Here is a 7,124-nt window from a genome sequence, read left to right as displayed (position 1 = left end):
GTGGTAACGAGGTGGAATTCAACCCTCTATATGCTTCAGAGAATGGAGGAGCAGCAAAAGGCCATTCAAGCCTATACATCTACCCACGATATAGACAAAGGAGGGGGAATGCACCTGACTCAAGCGCAGTGGAGAATGATTTCAACGTTGTGTAAGGTTCTGCAACCCTTTGAACTTGCCACACGTGAAGTCAGTTCAGACACTGCCAGCCTGAGTCAGGTCATTCCCCTCATCAGGCTTTTGCAGAAGAAGCTGGAGACATTGAAGGAGGAGCTAAAACAGAGCGATTCCGCTAGGCATGTGGGACTTGTGGATGGAGCCCTTAATTCGCTTAACCAGGATTCAATCTGTTGAAATCAGAGCAATACATTTTGGCCACCGTGCTCGATCCTAGATTTAAAACCTACATTGTATCTCTCTTTCCGGCAGACACAAGTCTGCAGAGGTTCAAAGACCTGCTGGTGAGAAAATTGTCAAGTCAAGCGGAACGTGACCCGTCAACAGCTCCTCCTTCACATTCTCCCGCAACTGGGGGTGCAAGGAAAAGGCTAAGAATTCCGAGCCCACCCGCTGGCGGTGATGCAGGGCAGTTTGGAGTGAGGGCTGACATCTGGTCCGGACTGAAGGACCTGGCAACGATTACTGACATGTCGTCTACTGTCACTACATATGATTCTGTCACCTTTGAAAGAATGGTGGAGGATTATATGAGTGACCGCATCCAGGTAGGCACGTCAGACAGTCCGTATGTATACTGGCAGGAAAAAGAGGCAATTTGGAGGCCCTTGCACAAACTGGCTTTATTCTACCTAAGTTGCCCTCCCTCCAGTGTGTACTCCAAAAGAGTGTTTAGTGCAGCCGCTCACCTTGTCAGCAATCGGCGTACGAGGTTACTTCCAGAAAATGTGGAGAAGATGATGATCATCAAAATGAATTATAATCAATTCCTCCGTGGAGACATTTACCAGCAATTGCCTCCAGAAAGTACACAGGGATCTGAGATGGTGGATTCCAGTGGGGACGAATTAATAATCTGTGAGGAGGGGGATGTACACAGTGAAAGGGGTGAGGAATCGGAGGATGATGAGGTGGACATCTTGCCTCTGTAGAGCCAGTTTGTGCAAGGAGAGATTGATTGCTTCTTTTTTGGTGGGGGCCCAAACCAACCAGTCATTTCAGTCAGCCGTGTGGCAGACCCTGTTGCTGAAATGATGGGTTAGTCAATGTTTTTCTTTTCAATCTAAGCCCCTGCAGTTTTCTGTAAGAATCTGCTTCGCTATGATGATCAACAAGTCACAAGGGCAAACACTCAGGGCTGGAGGTGTAGATCTTAGGACCAGCTGCTACAAGCATGGCAAAGGTGTCACTATCATTGGTGACACCCAGAGAGGCAGCGAGGGAGATTGTAATGCAGTGCGCGCAGATAAGCAGCGCAATGGTAAAAAGGAGGCATGGTCTCATAGGTAGGGGTGTGGCCTGTTTTCCTGAATCTCCATTTTGTTGCTCCGGGTATCCCGGGGGTTGAGTGCTGCACCCGGGGACTAGTGTGTGAGTGGTGCTGGCTCCTGCACAGTGACAGAAACTGGGTGTTGCACGTAATGTTACAGTGAAACACCCATATTCTGTCACTGAAGAGGAGCCGGCACTTTGGTGTCACCCCCCTTGGCGGGTGACACTCGGGTGTGGGCAGCAACCCCGTTGTGATGCCACTGACCCATGGGAAGCTTTACGTGGCTTACACATGTGTTAGTAGCCCCAAGCATCTTTTGTGTTAGTCCCTGAAGAAAAACTTCAAATATTTACAAATACATTTTGTAATCAATGGGCCTAATTCAGTAAGGATTGCAAATTCTGCTAAGTAACAGAATTTGCAATCCTTTGGTTCGCATGCTGGGGCCACCCAGCATGCCGCCTCCCTTCTTGACCACGCTGAAATTGCAGTCTCAGTGCAGTTCAGCGTGATCATAAAAAATGGGTTAGCCTCCTGTTGGTGCAGACTGTATATGTGCGCAGGAAGCCGCCACCATTTTTGTGATCGCAGCTGCTGCATGTGATGTCATGCAGCAGCTCTGACCACGCCTCCTGTTTCTCCGTTGCCGACCCCATTTTGTAGCCCTGCCCATGCACCGCTCCATCTCTGACTTGGAAATGGATTGTTGCTGACCCCCCCCCCCCCCAGCACCGATTGACAGTCAGAAGCGATCGCATTATCTGCGGGGTGCCGCAGAAAATGCAGGCGCATGCGTATGCTCTTAGCAATTTTTGCAGTTGGATTGCTTATTGCGATTGCAATCCAACCTGAATCAGGCTCTATTACCTATCACAATGCACTGCGGGTAGTACAAAATGGGGTTAATATAAGAGAAAACCCCCCCAGAGCTGTGCTCCTTAACTGTCCCTGGTGGCTAGTGGAGCGGCTGCCCAGTAATCAGTGTCCACGCCAGTGCGCACATGGCCCACCCCCTACAGCCACGCTGGATCACGGTATAGTGTGGGCACAGAAGTCCCTTACCTCCCTTTCATCAGCGGCCTCGTGATCCCGGAGGGCGGTGTGTGTGTGACTGACCTTAGGAAGAAACCGGAGCCTCCGCTGCAGTGACCCAGCAACCAGGGCACGGGAGTATACTGCGCCGCTGGGAGTGATGGAGCTGCAGTAAAGATGTCTATTAGACCTAACCTGCTGCAGCCCTTGTAGATTCTTATAAAATAAAGTTCTTCTTTTCTTGTCAAAATTAATAGCTAAGAATAGGCTGCCTGAGGCAGCCCCCTGTTAAGTGGCCTGCTACTGAAGGCACCAACTACAAACTGAGCTCCCTGTTCATGGAAGCGAGGTTATAGAGCAGGGGGTGCTGAGCATCTTGGGAACAGTCAAAAGCTTTGAGCCTGTTGGTGCCTCAGATCAAGATCCTACTCTACACCCCAATGTGAATCCTTGTGGAGTCCAGTGTACCCCACAGAAGAAATTAATGTGTCACACCCATTGGCAGCAACATTAGAATAGCTGCTGATGGGCACAATTGAGAAAGGAAGGGGGGAAAACATTTGAATCCAGCACATATATGTAATTTGAATATGTAATTTGTACCTTCCTACTTTAAAATGTAATGGATGAACCTCACCCTGTGAGAACTATCTTCATGATCAAGAGATCTCATACGCAAGAAAAGCATGTGTTGGGATAGGGCTGTGGAGGGCGGCTGCTCGAGCACACCCCCGTCAAGTTAAGGAGATTCAACTGAGGAAGCACAAGGGAACTCTTGTCTGGGGACAACAACTGCAGGGAGACCACATCTTTTCAGATGAAAATGAGAGGGCGGAAGGCTGCCTAATACTGAAGCACCCTCAAACATCAAACCATATGCAACAACTAGTACAAGCATTCCTGGGGAAAGGTCTGCAGCAGACGGATTTGCATACGGTGATGTCATCCAAGCAGTGGGCCAAAGTTGGCTGGAACCCTCATCTGCATATGAAAAGAGAAAAGGGGCGCTTGGATGACCCCTAGTTCGCATTGAACACACCCCACCCTCCTTTGGTGTGGGGCTCATGTTGGCCATGCCCCAGCCCCTGAAGCATTCAAGCTGATTTCTTGCAGCAGCTGGGCACTGTAACAGCTCCAGAGCTGCTCTGTAAGGCAAATAAAAGGGTGTGGGCCCTGCAACACCACCTGTAGTTCGCATTGTGCGTTGGAAGGCACAAAGTAAGCAGACGGGAGAAGTCAGGATAGTGCGCAAGGGCATAGAAGGGAGGGGCTCAAGAAAAGAGAAGTGGAAACAGACAGCAAACTAGGCTGGAGAGAGACCTGAGACAATGAGATCTAAATTATACCAGAGCCAACCAGGGGAAAGCACAAATGCAGTCCCCCCCCTACCACAAATTATGCAGTCGAGATTCCCACATTTGGGGAAATCACAGAGGTCAGCATACCCAGAATGCAATGAATGAACCTCACCCTGGGAAAACAATCTTCATGACCATGGTATCACCTAAGCAAAATAAGTATGATTTGAGATAGGGCTGGAGAGGGCCGCTGCTCAGGCACACCTCCGTCAAGTAAAGGAGATTCAACTGAGGCAGCACAAGGGAACTCTCATCTGGGGACAACAACTGCAGGGAGAACACATTTTCAGACGAATGTGTGAGGGCAGAAGGCTGCCTAATACTGAAGCACCCCCCAAACAACAAACCAAATGCAACAACTAGTGCAAGCATTCCTGGGGGAAGGCCTGCAGCAGATGGATTTGCATATGGTGATGTCATCCAAGCAATGGGTATAGTTGGCTGCAACCCTCGTCTGCATATGAAAAGAGAAAATGGTCACGCAGGGCATGGCGGCCTTTGTGGGGTTGCGCTTGGATGACCCCTAGATCGCTTTATACACCCCCATCAGTGTGGGGCTCATGTTGGCCATGCCCCAGCCCCTGAAGCATTCAAGCTGATTTCTTGCAGCAGCTGGACCCAGTAACAGCTCCAGAGTTGCTCTACAAGACAAGCAAAAGGGTGTGAGCCATGCAGCACCACCTGTAGTTTGCATACACACATATATAGGACAGCATCTCTTATATGCCCCAGGGGCAATAAAATAGTATCCTTATCTAGGGTATCCGTCCATGCCGCTACAGCACTACACATACACACCCAGGCCGACGCAATTGCCGGTCTGAGTAAGGTACCTGAATGTGTATAAATGGACTTCAGGGTAATCTCCTGTTTGCGGTCAGCAGACTCTTTGAGGGTAGCCGTATCCTGGGACGGGAGGGCTAACTTCTTGGATAAGCGTGTTAATGCTTTGTCCACCCAAGGGGAGGATTCCCATTGTAACCTATCCGTTGATGGGAAAGGATACGCCATAAGAATCCTTTTGGAAATCTGCAGGAGATTCCCAAGCTTTTTCACATAACTCGTTCAGCTCGTGTGAGGGGAAAAGGTTACCTCAGGCTTCTTTCCCTTGTACATATGTACCCTCTTGTCAGGGATAGGGGGCTCCTCTGTGATGTGCAAAACATCTTTTATTGCCATAATCATATATCAAATGTATTTTGCCAATTTTGGCTGTAACTTTGCATCATCGTAATCGACACTGGAGTCAGAATCCGTGTCGGTATCTGTGTCAACAATCTGGATAGTGGGCACTTATGAGACCCTGACAGTCCCTGCGACATAGGATCAGGCATGGGTTGAGACCCTGACTGTCCCAAAGCTTCAGCCTTGTCTAATCTTTTGTGCAATGAGTTTACACTAGCATTTAAAACATTCCACATATCCATCCAATCAGGTGTCGGCGGAGACACCACATTCATTTGCTCCCGCTCCTCTCTAATATAGCCTTCTTCCTCAGACATGTCGACACACGCGTACCGACACACCACACACACAGGGAATGCTTTTACTGAAGACATTTCCCCCACAAGGCCCTTTGGCAGAGCTGGCCCTAACCAATATGATGTCCTAGGCAAGATTTTGCCTGGTGCCCCCTAGCACCACCGCTGGTTCCGCCTCTGACCTTGCACCTCTTTCCCAGCACCATCAACCCTCACCCATAACAGTACTTATTTTGGTGTTTGTACCCCCTATATTTTAAACAGGAACAGTTCGCACATTTGGCGCACAGTCCAAAAAGGGGTGTGTTTTTGCTGGCAATGGGCATGTCCACACAATAGTACCCCCAATTAAAATTCCGCCACACAGTACTGCAATTTTATTCACATTTGATCACGCGATAGTGTCCATAATTCACATTACATCCCACAGTAGTATCACTTTACCTTATAAACGTTACTTCTCACAGTAGTGCTCCTTATTCACATTACATCACACTGAATTGCTCCTTATTTACATTACACCACACCCTATTGCTCTTTATTCACATTAGACGACACAGTAAATGCCCTTTCTATACGCAACGCTACATATTAGAGCACCTTATACACATAATGCCACACATTAGTAATGCATTTATACACATAATTCCACACAGTAATGCCCCTTACACATATGAGACACATCATTAATGTCCTTATAAACATAATGCGTCTTACACATTATGACAACCTTTATTAATGCCCTTTTACACATAATGGCCCTCATTCCGAGTTGTTAGCTCGCAAGCTGCTTTTAGCAGCATTGCACACGTTAAACCGCCGCCTACTGGGAGTGAATCTTAGCTTATCAAAATTGCGAACGAAAGATTAGCAGAATTGCAAATAGACACTTCTTAGCAGTTTCTGAATAGCTCCAGACTTACTCGACAACTGTGATCAGTTCAGTCAGTTTCGTTCCTGGTTTGACGTCACAAACACACCCAGCGTTCGCCCAGACACTCCCCCGTTTCTTCAGACACTCCCGCGTTTTACCCAGAAACAGCAGCGTTTTTTCACACACACCCATAAAACGGCCAGTTTCCGCCCAGAAACACCCACTTCCTGTCAATCACACTACGATCAGCAGAACAAAGAAAAAACCTCGTAATGCCGTGAGTAAAATACCTAACTGCATAGCAAATTTACTTTGCGCAGTCGCAGAGCGAACATTGCGCATGCGCAATTAGCGGAAAATCGCTGCGATGCGAAGAAAATTACCGAGCGAACTTGGAATGACCACCCTTGCGCATGCGCAATTAGCGGAAAATCGCTGCGATGCGAAGAAAATTACAGAGCGAACAACTCGGAATGACCACCAATGTCCCTTACACATATGCCGCACATTATTAATGCCCTTATACACATAATGACACACATAGTGCCCCTTACACATATGTTGCACATTATTAATGCATTTTTACATGACACACATAATGCTCCTTACTCATATTCCGAACACTACTGCACAATCAACCCACTCACATGCACACAGCACTCACACTGCCACTAACACTGTGACCTCTGCCTCTGCTTGGATACAGATGTGTCCTCATAAATCTTGCCTCAATGCTAACGTTGGGGCACCTTTTTTTTTATTAAAATGCATCTTATTTGCATTGCTATGTTGTTAGGATGCACACGCAGCTTCTGCTGATTAAAATGATATGCAGCACGCCTATATACTGTGTGAGACTGTGGCTGTATCTGCATATGAAATGCTACACACAGAATATAGGCATGCCGCATATCATTTTAATCAGCAGA

General features: G+C 47.8%; 1 non-coding gene across 1 annotated transcript; it reads right to left on the bottom strand.

The window, feature by feature from the left end:
* Positions 1-3,838: 3,838 nt before the first annotated feature.
* On the bottom strand, positions 3,839-4,003 carry LOC134950606 (U1 spliceosomal RNA). The gene has a single exon (XR_010183496.1). It is a non-coding gene; the product is annotated as a U1 spliceosomal RNA (small nuclear RNA).
* Between the last annotated feature and the right edge of the window lie 3,121 nt (positions 4,004-7,124).

This window comes from Pseudophryne corroboree, chromosome 8 (assembly GCF_028390025.1).
Source record: "Pseudophryne corroboree isolate aPseCor3 chromosome 8, aPseCor3.hap2, whole genome shotgun sequence".
Lineage (NCBI taxonomy): Eukaryota > Metazoa > Chordata > Amphibia > Anura > Myobatrachidae > Pseudophryne > Pseudophryne corroboree.
This window is presented reverse-complemented; position numbering and strand designations above follow the sequence as displayed.